This window comes from Anolis carolinensis, chromosome 1 (assembly GCF_035594765.1).
Source record: "Anolis carolinensis isolate JA03-04 chromosome 1, rAnoCar3.1.pri, whole genome shotgun sequence".
NCBI classification, from domain to species: Eukaryota; Metazoa; Chordata; class Lepidosauria; order Squamata; family Dactyloidae; genus Anolis; species Anolis carolinensis.
The window spans coordinates 321256616-321271785 of NC_085841.1; positions in this window are offsets into that span (position 1 = coordinate 321256616).

The window sequence follows — 15170 nt, forward strand, 5'->3', positions numbered from 1 at the left end:
TGTTCCTTAGTATTTTCCTTCATTAGCTAACTTGTTCATCTCATAACTCACTAATCCATTCATTCTCAGATGGCATTTGGATATTTGCCATTATTTAGTATAGGTAAGGTAGCCATGCTATTGTCACTCTATGCCGAGCTAGTATACTAATTCATTTTTCTCTGTGTTTCTGTTTTTTTAGAGAAGAGATGTTGTTCATTTCATAATGGGCCTGAAGGAATACTGCTGGGGCACTGCATTATTTCTTTTTGGGGTGCTAAGTGACACCCATTATAGAGGTTCTGTGGTAATTCAATCGTGGCTCTTTGAAAAGTATCTCTGATTGGCTGCTAATTGAGCAGGATTAAAGTGAGCACATCTCTGAAAGTCCTCTTTGCCATCACAATTTCTTTGTTGTCTTGCTCTGCTTCTAAACCCAAGAATTTAACTTTGGAACAGGAAAAGGAAAGATCTATACTAAGTTCTCTGGAACCAAATAGTTAATCTAAAACACTGTGGTATACTGTGAAAACATTTACCTGCAGTAATAATGAACAAGCAACTATAATGTTTCAGATGCTGCTCTGGGGATAAATAATTGACAGTTACTCAATATTTCAAAGATGAAAATAAGTGCAACTCAATATTCCTCTAGCAGGTGCCTCATGGAGCATTCATGAGCAAGAGAGGTGTTGCTGTTCTTTCCAAAGAAGTTTTGTTAGGAAAGATTGTGTGCATAAGTATGAAAGAATAAGCACTGAATGTGAACTGAAACTGAGGATTTTACAAACACATATATATGCCTTCCATGAATTTAATATGCATAACCTATTTTACAGATAAGATGTACTACACATCTTACCATTGTGTGTAACCACATTATGCAATTACAGTAGTTTAATACCACTTTAACTAACATGTCTTCATTCTAGGCAACCCTGGGATTTGTAGTTTGGGAACACCTGAGAATATGAGTGAAAAGGAAGAAACTTGTCATTTCCAAACTCATTGGGTCTGAAAGCTTGACCCTGGACTTCAGTTCACATGGACATTGATGCATTTAGTTGTATATAATGAACAGAACTTGGAAGCAATCCATTAATTACAAAGAAGACAGAGTCCTGTGGATGACCTATGCTCTTATGCTAGTGGTTATACTTTTAGGTTATTGCGCTACTGTTGTTTCTTCATTAAGGAATGGTTTTCACCAGCATAACAACTGCACAGACAGTTCTGTATTTTAAGGCATTATATACCTGTGTAGGCTAGCATACCTCAACCAAGGAGCTGTTTACTGGGGTGCACAATTTTTTCGTTAGTCGACATAAGTAATAGCAAAATAGTTAAATTCGTAATGATGATGCAATACTGGCGCGTGGGTATGTCCCGCACCAAAATCTTCACAATCAAAACATTTTCAGCACAAGGAAGCAAAGCCAAGCCAAAGGGCTGCATTTCCTCTTTAAATAAATGGCCTTTCACCAGTAGGAGAGGGAAGCTGCAGGGAGAAAGCAAAGCTCACCGGGAAAAGGACTGAGACAGTACAGACTTCTGGGAAATGTGGTTTGGGAAAGCAAGGAGCCCTATGCCAGTGAATTCAAAAGGCCATGCCCTAAACTACATTTTCCAAAATTCCGTACAGCATCAGAAGGCCCAAATCAGGATGAGAGATTTGTCCCTCCATAGCAGCAGCCAGCCAGAGTTCCAATAAATTGTTGAATCTGCAAAGAGGAGGACTGACAGATACTTTTAGTAAGTAAATCTCTGTGCTGTGCTGGGAAGAAATCCCTAAATGGAAGTTGCATTGGTTAATATGAGAGACATGCAATGAGGTAGCTGTTCTGGCTTTTTTAAAACACGTTTTTGTCAAAACATTTAAAAAATTCCTAAAATCAGTATGAATATTTCTGAAAGTTGGGAAGAATGATCCCCTGTCATTGTATAGAAAATTCAAGGAGATAGCTCTTGTAATTTTTTTAATGTTATTTGTAAAAGTTTTGAAAATTCCCCAAAACTTTGTGAATAAGTGAAATATTCTCATACTTGATGCGCTAACAGTGGTAAATGTGTTCTACTATTGTCGCAAGTTTCACCTTAATAGTTGTAAAAATAAGGGAGGATGGAGACCCTGAAGTTAACCTAATAATAGTAGTTATGTTCAATTACTATAACAAAAAAGTAACTACATTTAGTTAGTCTCATTATAGCAATGAAATTTTCACTAACTATGCTTTAGACACACTGTAGAAATGAAACCCTGTCCCCTAATTTTGTAATGACTTTTGAAACATTTTTATCAATCTTACAGCCCTACTATTTACCATTGCTTATCATAAAGTATAAATATGTCATGGGTATGAAACCTAGCCAGTTTACTGTTGTGCATCTAATCATGCAATCCCTATGAGGTCATAGTGTGCTCCAATTATACAATAGTAAATTGCTCCCCAGTCAAGATTTGCTAGGCTATACATACTTAAAATAAAACAGACAAGTGGTGTGGCACATGTTTCACAGCATAGCTAGGCCATGCAAGAATATATACGTAAAGTATAGCGGATTTGCTTACAAAACTATAGAATTTAGAGGATTTTTCAAAATTGCCAAAATTTCAAAGGAGGTGCCGCTGTATTAGGATATTGAGAGAGTCACACGAGGCAATTTATGTGAGGAAAAACAAGAAGTTGTTGTTTATTTGTATTTGAACAGTAAAGAAGTGTAGCGGTTTCATTAATATTGAACAATAAAGATGCGTAGCTGTTTCAACAACAAGTTAGGCTTTTCTCTTATAACAGATGGTTTTAAAACTTGGTTTCTGTGGAGATATGTTCCTTTACACAGGAAACACAAACAGGACAATTTCAACTTTTTAATCCACTTCTCCTGGAATTTAACACCAATAGTCTAGATTATAGTTTATATAGATTATATAGTTCTCAGCCCTACCTTTCCTGAAGGCTTTTGCCTATATTCCTCAAAGAGACTTTCTTTTTTAAAAACACAGTTCCCAAAACTTATATCTATCTCCACACTTCAAATTCCCATTAACCAACTGATTAACTGAAAAAGAATTCTTTGGCTGCCTAACTCCAACTGTCACTTTGGCTCCGCCCATCTCCAGTTGCTAAGCTACTCCTCCCCATTTGCATCAGCCAATCAGACTGCACTTATGGCTGCTTGATCACTCCTCCCCCTTGCTCTGCTGAGCTTTAGCAAGCAAGGCCTGAAAAATGGCTGCACACCAGCCCTACAAGGCAGGCCACTCACCAACCCTGTAAGGTAGGCAAGATCCATTACATAAAGCACCCAACTAATCGCTGTTTAGAAACCTATAAAGAAGGAGATTCTACCACATTCTAATTCAGTGTTTCTCCAACTGTGCTCCTCCTGATGTTTGGACTTCGTCTCTCAGAAATCCCAGCAAGTTCACCAGCTGTTAGAAATCGTTGGAGCTAAAGTCTAAAACATCTGGAGGAGCACAGTTTGAGAAACTCTGCTAATGTATTATAGCCCAGTGTTGAACTGCTCTTACAAATTGGAAGGCATCTGTAATGTCTGGGTGGAACTCGCTTCTTGTTATTTAAATCCATTAGTTCATGTTCTAGTCTCTGGAGCAATAGAAATTCAGGTCAATCCATTTTCTACATGAGCAGTTTCAACTATCCCGATATTTTCTGGAAAACAAACTCAGCCAAGAATACAAAGTCCAACATATTCCTCGCTTGCCTTGCAGACAATTTTATGGTTCAGAAGGTAGAAGAGGCAACAAGGGGATTGGCCACTCTCAATCTCATCCTAACAAATGAAGAGGACCTTATCAATGCAGTTGAAGTAGTCAGATCCTTAGGGGCAAGTGACCATGTGCTCCTGCAGTTTGGAATGCTAAAACTATGACAAATCAAAGTGCATTCTGGACTTTAGGAGAGCTGACTTCCAAAAAATGAAGGAAATACTGAAAGGCATTCTGTGGATGCCAATACTCAAAGACAAGGAAGTTATGGATGGATGGGAGTTTTTCAAGAGTGAAATACTCAAAGCGCAATTGCAAACAGTACAAACAAAGAGAAAAAATAAGAAAGATGCAAAGAAGCCAGAATGGATGTCCAAAGACTCAAAAGAGGCATACACAAGAAGTGGAAAAGGGGAGAAATCACCAAAGAAGAATTCATACAAATTACCAACTCCTGTAGGGAAAAGGTTTGCAAGGCTACAGCACAAAATGAGCTCAGACTTGTCAGGGACATTAAAAACAATAAAAAGTGGTAGAAAAAGCAAGAACAAAAAGGTACTAGGGCCTCTGTGAGGAGAAGATGGGGTAATCATGACATAGGGAAAAGGCAAAACTACTTAATGCCTTCTTTGACTCAGTCGTCTCACAAAAAGAAAGCAGTCCTCAAACAACAAGAAGTGGATGAAGGATTAGGGGAAATCCAACCCCAAATAGGGAAACAAGTTGTTCTGGCCACTCTAAACAAATTCAAGTCCCCAGAGCCGGATCATCTACATTCAAGAGTATTGAAGGAACTAGCGGAAGTCATTTCGGAACCACTGGCAAACATCTTTGAGAGTTCTTGGAAAATGGAAGAAGTTCTAGCAGATTGGAGGACGGCAAATGTAGTCCCTATCTTCAAGGAGGGAAAAAGGACAACCGAAACAATTACAATCAGCCTCACATCAATACCCAGCAAGATTCTGGAAAAGATAGTTAAGGAAGTGGTCTGCAAACACTTAGAATCAAATGCGGTCATTGCTAATAGTCGACATGGATTTATGAAAAACAAGTAATGCCAGACTAATCTGATCTCTTTTTTTGATAGAGTTACAAGCTGAATAGATGCAGGAAATGTCATGGATGTAGCGTATCTGGATTTCAGTAAGGCTTTTGACAAGGTCCCCCATGAACTTCTGGCAAACAAATTAGTCAAATGTGGGCTAGGCAAAACTATGGTAAGGTGGATCTGTAATTGGTTAAGCAAATTAACCCAAACGGTGCTCACCAATTCTTCCTCCTCATCTTGGAAAGAAGTGATGTGTGGAGTGCCACAGGGTTCCATTCTGGGCCCGGTTCTGTTCAACATTGTTATTAATGACTTAGATGAAGGGTTAGAAGGCATGATCATCAAGTTTGCAGACAACACCAAATTGGGAGGGATAGCCAATACTCTAGAAGACAGGAGCAGAATTCAAAACGATATTAACAGATTAGAGAGATGGGCCAAAACTATTATTATTTATTTATCATATTTGTACCCTACCCTTCACAATCCCAAGGGGGACTCAGAGTGGCTTCACATATCAGAAACAATTATATGCCTTAAAATAACATACAACTGGTAAACATCTACATTAAAAACCAGAGAATTAAAAATCTAAAAACAATTACATCAATTATTAAAATCACATAATCCAAAGTCATAATCCAGGGCCATTCCAACTGTCATTGCAAGGATTCTACATTCATTTATTGCACTGCAGTTATTCTCCAAAAACTTGGGCCCATAGCCATGTTTTAACTTTTTTTTCTGGAGGTTAGAAGGGAAGGAGCTGATTAAATATCACTGGGGAGGGAGTTCCACAGATGAGGTGCCACCACTGAGAAGGCCCTGTTGTTCGTCCCTACCAACTACGCCTGTGAAGGAGGTGGGACTGAGAGCAGGGCTTCCTTAGAAGATCTTAATCTCTGCAATGGTTCATAGAGGAAGATACTTTCAGACAGATAAACTGTGCCAGAACCATTTAGGGCTTTATAGGCTAAAGCCAGCACTTTGAATTGTAACTCAGTAGCAAACTGGCAACCAGGGGAGCTGCCATGACATGGGAGTTATGTGCTCCCGTATGCCGCTCCAGTAAGGAGCTTGGCTGCCACCCATTGGACCACTTGAAGCTTCCAGTTTTCAAAGGTAACCCCACGTAGAGTGCATTACAATAATCTATTTGGGATGTAACCAGATTGTGAACCACTGTGGCCAAGTCTGACTTTCCAAGGTATAGGTGCAACTAGCACACACGTTTAATTGTGTAAATGCTTCTCTGACCACTGCCAAAACATGGTAGTGGTCAGGCTAAACAATGAATCCAGGAGAACACCCAAGCTCCAAACCTGTGACTTCATGGAGAATGTAATCCTGTCCACCACAGGCTGTAACCCTATACCCTGTTCAGCCTTATGGCTGACAAGGAGTACCTCTGTCTTGTCTGGATTCAGTTTCAATTTGTTCACCTGCATCCAGACCATCACAGCTGACAAGCACTGCTTCAGGACCTGAATGGGCTATTTAGTAACAGGTAGAAAGAAGTGACAGAGTTTAACGTTATCTGTGTACAGATGACATTGAATTCCAAATTAATCAAATGAAGTTCAACAGGGTCAAATGCACAATACTTCACTTAGGCAGAAAAAAATGAAATGCAAAGATACAAAATGGGGAGTGCCTGGCTTGATAGCACTACATGTGAAAAAGATCGTAGAGTCATTATGAACAAGAAGGTGAACATGAGTCAACAATATTATGTGACAATGGATTTTGGCCTGCATAAATAGGAGTATAGTCTCTAGATCCCAGGAAGTTGTGCCACCCCTCTATTCCGCCTTGGTCAGATCACACCACAATTGAAGGGAGATATTGACAAGCTGGAATGTGTCCAGAGGAGGGCGACTAAAATGATCAAGGATCTGGAGAACAACTCTTTGAGGAGCGGCTTAAAGAGCTGGGCGTCTTTAGCCTGCAGAAGAGAAGAAAGAGGCCATGTATAAATATGTTAGGGGAAGTCTTAGGGAGGAGGGAGCAAGCTTGTTTTCTGCTGCCCTGGAGATTAGGATGTGGAACAATGGCTTCAAACTACAGGAATGGAGATTCCATGTTCTGAAGTTCTTTCTGAACATTAAAAAGAACTTCCTAGAGCTGTTCAACAGTGGACCTCTCTGCCACGGAGAATGGTGGAGGCTCCTTCTTTGGGAGGTTTTAAACAGAGGCTGGTTGGCTATTTGTTGGGGATGCTTTGAATGTGATTTTACTGTTCTTGGCAGGGGGTTGGACTGGATGGCCCACAATATCTCTTCCAACTCTGATTCTATTATTCTAAGCTGTTTGGGTCCCTGAAGCTAAGCTCTCTGATAAACTAATAAACTAATGATCTGTCCTAGAACATTTCCTGGTATCAGCAGCAAACTGACTGGGTAATATTTGCTGAGGTCATTACACATCTTCCCCTTCCTTCAGGAAGCAAATCTGCTAGATTTAAAACCAGTTGGGGCCTTCTGCTAGCTGCTGAAACAGAAATTGCTCCAATGATTGCTTTTCACTTCCATCCATTCTCCTTTTTCATTTTGTATAATTTATTTTTGTCAGCTTGTAGGTATCTCTTGCCAAAACCTTGTAATGGCAAATCATGTAATCTACATGGGAAGGCTTTCTTTTGGTCTTGCCACCATCACAGGCCTTTTTGGTTTGACAGAGAACCTTCCCAATGGCTGCTCCCACCATATGGAACTCCCTTCCACAGGAGGCTAAGCTAGTACTCTTCCTCCTTTCCTTAATGTTTGTAATAATGGGATCTGTGCATTTACAAAGTCTTTAGCCTTCTCTGTCGGAGTGCTGGTGCTTCACCAAATTACAACTCCCATTATTTTATTTCATTAATCCAAGGTAGTTAAATAGTGTCAAAGTGCATTAATTCCACAGTGTAGATGCACCCTTAGAAAAATAAAGTGACAGATGAGAACATACTGGTGACATACATGTATGATGACAAAGATGATGAAGACCATGATGATTCAAGCAGCACCGCCACTCTAAGTTTGTAAACTTTTATTTGACATCAAACAATGCAATCCCCATTTTCTGCATAGCCTGACCAAATGTTGCACAAATCTTCTAGAGCCTTTTACCAAACCGCTGATTATATAGGAGAGGGCTGAATTACTTATGGCCTTTCCAGTATTGTTGGATTTCAGCACCCTTGAGTGCTTAGTACTGATAGTGTTGGCAAAGCTGAGGTAAGTTGCTGTTCAAGAAAATTTGGAGGGCCCCACATGAACCATTTTTCATATAGAGAAAATGCAGAATTCTTTGATTCCAAATTCTATCTGGGTTGCATGGCCTGAAAAGGATTGCAGTTTGTATGTCTGCTTTTAAATGCACTTTGTGGCTACAAATCAAGTGAACGCGATCAAATATTTAAGCCAAGAGGGAAAAACAGGCAGAATGTTCTGCTTATCTAGTATATAATACCAATGTAGATCTTGCCTCATGGGGTAAGATCACTTAAATTGTGACATTAAGAAAAGGCCTAAGGATGAAAGTGTGGATTTTTTTCAAGCTTATGAGAATCATTTCTAATATAATATAAAAGGGAACAAATTTGATGGTACCTTTATGTGGTTTGCACTAAGGATGCTACAATCACTTCTAAAGAATGCATAGGAAGGATTTAGCCTCACATAAAGCCAAGTGAAAGAGTATATAGGCTGGCTTCATTTATATGCAGATTGCTTTGTGCCTGCAATTGCACATTTGACACATTTTACCCAGGAAATGTTTGGAGGAGGAGGGAAAGAAGGAGGAAAGGAGGTGAGTAATTGAGAATGGTTTAGTTATTCATAGGGAATGAAATTTTCTGACTAAGGGAAAATAGATCATAGCTGAAGAAAATTATCATATCTCTTCTCAAGTCAACTGAGCAGCACTAATTTATATCAGTATAAATCACAGCTGACTATGTGCCCCTTGATTCCTTGCAAGCTCTCATCTCCCTTCTTCTATTATTTGTAACCACGATATTGTACAGGCCTAAAAGTTTAACCTCTCATGCTGTAGCATGCAGTAAAAATGTGCCACCACACTGAATCAGACTGATAGGTGTTATTTGCTGTGGCACATCACTCCACATGAAGCTTTCTACGTCGGCAAGCAGTATATGCAGAAGGAGAGATCCCTCTTCTGAGGAGGTTATACAATCAAACATTTTGACATTCAACAAAGGGAGAAGAAGGTGGTCAGAAAGCAAAGCCAATAGCAGCAAGGAATGAATTCAGCTTTGCCGTCCTTGCCTTCAAGTAAGCTTATGTTTGGCAGCAGATTTAAGATGAATGCACTGCAAAAAAAGCTTTTGAAGAGGGATCTGAAAGATGGAGAAAATGACATAATGTATGTGTTTTGTTTGACACATCCTGACATAGATTGCAAAGGAGGTGGGGAAGCAGGGTGATTCTCTCATTTAGGGTGGTTGGAAGAAATGAGTGAATTGGTGAAACATTCTGAAACTTAGCAGGCTTGAAGGAGAAGATGTGGCCTACAAGTGAAGTGTGTTTCATGCTGAAAGGCCTAAAAATGACCAAGAAATGAGCCTCTAAAGTTTTCTCATTGATGCCAATGGACAAATCTTTCTGGCATGAAAATGGAAACCCCTCCTGAATTTGGGAAGTTCCCTAAAAATGGAATGGGGGGGATCAGCATAAAACCAGACACCAAAAACAGCATGGGATTTTGCTGAATTGCACACCCCTAATGCACTAAGGTTGTACAAAACCTATCTTCTTTGTAACCTGGGAATGGCCTGTAGTATCCTGGACACCACCCTCCCTGAATCCCCTGGCCCTTAATATTTACAGGCCAGTGCTTAACCTTCCTTTTTTGTGCAAGATTATTGAGAATGTAGTCTTGGATGACACACACTTCTTTGACTCATTTCAAACCAGCTTCAGAGCAGTATACAGAGTTGAGACTGTTATGGTTGTGTCAGTGGATGATCTCCATCTCAACACTGACACGGGGAATGTGTCCCTGTTGGTTCTTGGTGGCTTTTGATACCATTGACCATGTTATCCTTCTTGAATGCCTGAATGGACTGAAAATCAGAGGCATTGTGTTGCAGTGGTTCTAGTCGTACCTCTCAGGCAGGTTCCAGATGGATGGTAGTGTTTGGTCAAAAAAGTTTAACATCTGTGACACCCCTGGCTGCGAGAGTACTGGAAACCAATACACCGAGGCCAATAAACAATATAATATCTTTAATAAGGAATTAAGAAATTAAAACGAAAACAAGCAGAAGGTATAGTTCATCAATAGACCTTTCAGGAAAGGTCAAATATAGTCCAGTAATATATTGTCCAATGTATAATATTAGAGTTCAAAGTTTGTAATCCAAAACCGAAACACATTCAAACTTCCAAGCAGTTTGAGTGGGGAAACGTCCAAGTCTTTTACTAGAGTTCAAGGCAAGTCCAAGGCAAGGAGTTGAAGACAAGGCTGGATACACGGCACGACAAGGCAAGGCTGGAATCACGGCAAGACAAGACAAGGAACACGGACAGGCAAGGCACGGCAAGACTGGAAGGTAGTGGACTTAAACGCAGTCCACACTTGGCTGGAAGTAAAGTTAATCCTCCAAACTGACACGTTGACTCCGTGCTGGCTAGCCAGTGCACAGAACTTTTAAGAACTTCGAATCTTCCCTCGGAACAGGTGTCTCAACATCTTGACCAGATGCAAACCTCCCTTAGAATTCTCAGGGGAAAATAGGTTAATCAGTAGATTCCCTTGCTGCTAATCACGTGCTTCGTCTCCTGCCAGCTTTCTCCTGTTTATTAGTTTCCACAAACATCCTTCTATCAAAGGGAGGGGAACTGGGAAGAGAAGACTCCGTTTCAAGGCCCTTTTTAATGAGCACCGAACTAGAATTGTCAATAGGGAACATCTGGAATGGGGCAGAGTCTTGCTGAATTTGTCAGGGTATTGTGTATTGTGAAATGTTAAAATCAATCTGGATACAGCAATTATGGAGTTAATGAAAGTCTGCTATGATTGATGTATCACAGGACCAATGGGGTCAAGTGTGTTTTGACCGGGACTTACTATCTTGGTTCCTGTGGAATGCGTGGGAGTTTTCATGTGTAGAGCGGAGAACAGCGATGAGCAATGTGCTGTGTGTGTGCATGAGTGCTTCGGCAAAGCACTCATGGAAGAAAGGACTGAATTGACTCTATTTGTATATAGATCATGTAAATAAAGTTTAATCAACAGTTGGACTTCGTCTGCTGGAGTGAGTTTATCCAGTGCTGTTTTCCACACGGGGAAACAGTCTGGAGAGAAGGAGGTGAACCGGGATGGTGAATTTTTGGATTTCACTCTGCTACCCATCATCCCCGCTGACAGAATTGGCACTAAACCTGTTTCCTCATCACTGTTGTCCACAATGGAGTCAGGTTCACGGCCCAAGGGTCCATGGGACATCACAACATCTCAGACCATCTATTTTCAAAACCCCATTGTCCCATATGAATTATAAAAAGGGCTCCCATTGAGCTATAAATCTACTGTCCTTTAATAAAATGGTTAGTCTATCCATTTTGCAAGTTGTTTTGTTTATCAGAGTGAAATATTTAAAATATTTTCTCCCTGTTTGGTGAGTCTTTGTGCAATACTGTTTCTTTCAGAAAAGTAGTAGTATTGGAGAGTTTATTGGAAAAAAATTGGTACAATATCTTTACACAAAACATTTGGTCTTGCACATTAAAGTTTGCATAATCATTGTGTTTTGTATTACTTTTATCTGCATTTGTTTTAAATTGTGTAGGCTGTCTTGAGCCTCAGGATGTTTCCACACAGCCATTTAATCCAATTCAGGATGTGAGTGAAAGAAATCTACTTCATCCTGGGAACTGGCTGAAAGCTGGGATGGAGTCCATGTAGATCTGTGGATTATGGATTAACATGATAGAAGAAAAATTGTTTTCTTACCTCCTCCTGTGAGATAAACTGCACAGAAGCAGTCTATCCACAGATCAGCATTATAGCAATGCAAAGCAGAGCAAGAAAGGAAAGGTATTTCCTCTTCAGGCTGAGCTGTGTGTCCCATTTCTGTATCCAAATGTATCAGCACCAATCTAGTCCTCACACGTGCTCCACATGTTGATTCTGAATTCCTACTTTGCAGATGGCATATACTGCTCAGTTGTAGCAGATTTTTTGACTGATTTTGGACTTTCCAGTGAGTTTTTTTAACACATGGTTTCTGACTAGAGTCATGTTGGAGGTTGCATTGAGGGTGAACCTTTTGTTAATACTGTGACCTCGACCTGGCTTTAAGTGGATTATAGTGCCTTGTAGATGGGGCCTCAGTCTTGTCAGAAAGAGGGGGTATACATAAATTATTAGTGTTGTTGTTGTTGTCATTTGAAACAAAATATGTTGGGTTCTGTCCAAAACCCACTGAAAAAGTGCTCTTGATTGAGAAAGGATGAAAAATCTCATGTCAACCAACTCCTCCACCCCCTCGCTAATCCAACTACACAATGACCTAAGTGGTCAGTGTAGATGAGCTTAAAGTCTATTTAGGCAGGGCGCTCTTAATAAATTAGGAAAATCTATCTCACTTCAATTCCTTAAGCAAAGATGTGACCTTCGGGCCTAAGTTTTGTTACTAATCTCCACTTAAATTAGGCCCATTGAATCAATTGCTGAATGGTGATTTGACACTTATATAAATCCTAATAATTCAATCAATCTTCTCTTGTTAAAACTAGCAATTCAGTTTAGGTCCTAAATTCTGAAGTACTGTAGCATAGCTTCATTTGGGGAATGATTGTTTGGAAAGATTTTATCCCAATGGATTTTGAGAACTGAAAGTTTTAAAGGAAAAGGGTTTTAAAGTTGAACTTTGCTTACAACTGGCCTTGTCAAGAAGGTAGCAATTTTGTTCCTACTAAAAAGCTTCTCCAGCGACTGCTGCAGCATGGAAACAGCACAGTGGAAACAATAAAAATAGTCTGCTCCTAATCCTCCATCAGATCTCAATCTGTCACACAAATATAAGGAATCCTTCCATTCCCCAAAATAATAATAGAATTTCATTTCAAAGCAAAAGTTACCATGCAATTTAATGTAATAAAACAACTATAAAATAAAATAAGCACAAAACTATTGCATAAAACAAATATAATAGGAAATCAACATGCTTTGAAATTGCTGAGAACATGCTGAGAAATCTTAATTGCTTGTTTAAATCATGCAAGTTTGCTTGTTTTTAATCAGACACTGTAATTGATTTGATTGCTTCTCAATGGTTTTCATGTCTAGGTTATCCACTTCTGGCTTGTCCATGTTTTGATACATGGAGTGTTTACAGATTGATTTTAAAGGATGAGTCATTCTGAATGCTCCTTGTAATAGATGTTCCTTGGCAAATGGAGTTTACTTTTAAAAAGAAAACCTCTCTAAACCCTTTTTTCATTTTAGGTGACAGCCATCAGGTGCTCTTCTTTCACTTTATCTTCAGAGTAGCCCTATGCAATGTTCAGTCAACACACAGGGCTGGGATATTTCTGGAAGAGATACTGAGAGTTCTTCCACACAGCCATATAACCCAGAATATCAAGGCAGATAATCCACAATATCTTCTTTGAACTGGGCTATCTGACTCTACACTGAAGTAAAATCCAGTTCAAAGCAGATAATGTGAGATTTTATACAGCTATTTGGAAGTGGTCTTATAGTCAGGAAGTTCTTCCTAATGGTACAGGGGAATCTCCATTCCTGTAATTTGAACCCATTGCTCCAAGTCTCCAGGACAGCAGAAAACAAACCTGCTCTCTCTTCCTTATCACAGCCTTTCAAATACTTAAAAATTGTGATCATATCTCTTTTCAACATTCTCCTCTGCAGGCTAAACATACCTAGCTCTGTAAGCAATTTCTCATAGGGTATGGTCTCCAGACCTTTGATCATTTTAGTTGCCTGCCCTCCTCTTGACACCTTCCAGCTTGTCAATACAGTGTTCCCCTGCTACTTCGTGGTTCACTTATCACGGACTCACTGTTTCACGGGAATTTTTTTAATTATTTATTAATTTATTTACCCCAATGCTACCCCCTTGCTCTGTGTCTGCCATGTTGCTCTGGCTACCTCTGCTCCTGCAGCCAGAGAAGAAGAAAGGCCGCTCCACCCGGAGGCTGCGTGAGAGAGTCAGGGTGGGCGGCAGCGGAGGCTGGACCTGGAAGAGGTGGCCAAGCTCCTGTTTGTGCCACCGCTCCAGCCAGCAACACCAAGAAATGTGGAGGACTCGGAAGAGGGGGGCGGGACTAACCAAAGCAGGATAGAGGAGCACCATGACTTCCCTCGATCTGAACACTATACTCATTTTGATGCTGCTCAAAATCCCATTGACTTTTTTAGCTACTGCATCACACTGTTCAGTGACTACAGCATAGCTCTCAGTTATATATTCTGGCCATTATTTTGATCTTTAAATGGCACTCACACTACTTTTTGAATAACAATATTTCACATCAATATCTTAAATCGTTTTTTTTTTTTTGGCATACTTTGCTGTTGGCAACGAGGTGGGGTGGCCATTTAGGGTCATTTTTAGTAAATGTCATTACTTTTTAATTAATGGGTACAAGTCATTGGCATGTCAACAATTTAATATTAATGTATTAATTTTCAAATGAATAATAATTGAGAACTAATGCTAATGTTTCTGATTTTTCTTCAAAGTATATCTTGATCAGAAGTATACTCTTAAACAAATGGCATCATTTCCCACTACACAAAAAGTTGCTTTGGACACTGAATTTTCAGCCATGTCTCTTACTGTTAGGTTTCTTATAGCTTCACTGGTTCTATATTTCAGAAAGGCCGATACAAGGATATGCAATGGAGCTGGAAGGAAATCTGCCCACTCAAAGAGAGGTGATAGATCTTTCACACATTGTTAGAGAGATCAGATCCTAATGCAAGATTGATGTATTGGCTGGATAGGGAATGCAGCTCAGAAGAAGAAAACATGCTTCATATTCAGAAGGCCTGCAGCACGTCTATGCCAAAACACTGCATTTTATATTATTGTTTTAAAAGAAAGCTCTAGTCTGTCTGTCTTTTTTTATAAGAACCACAACGATAATGATTTTTCTCTTGATTGATTACACAGGATACTTATGACACTTTTCATGTTCTGTTCCTTTCATGTTCTATTCCAAGGTGGGCAGGATCCAATAAAAAAGGCTGAATACAAATAAACCAGGCAGGCAGGGTAAATCTGGAAGCAAACTCAGCAAACAGGGCCAAGGTGAAAGCAAACAAGAGTTCTCTTGAAGTCTAATACATTTTAATAAAAGAGGTTTCAAAATAACAGAAATTCAAGGTCTAATCCAGTATGGAGCATCAAAAAAGCAGAAAGATTTCCAGAAGTGA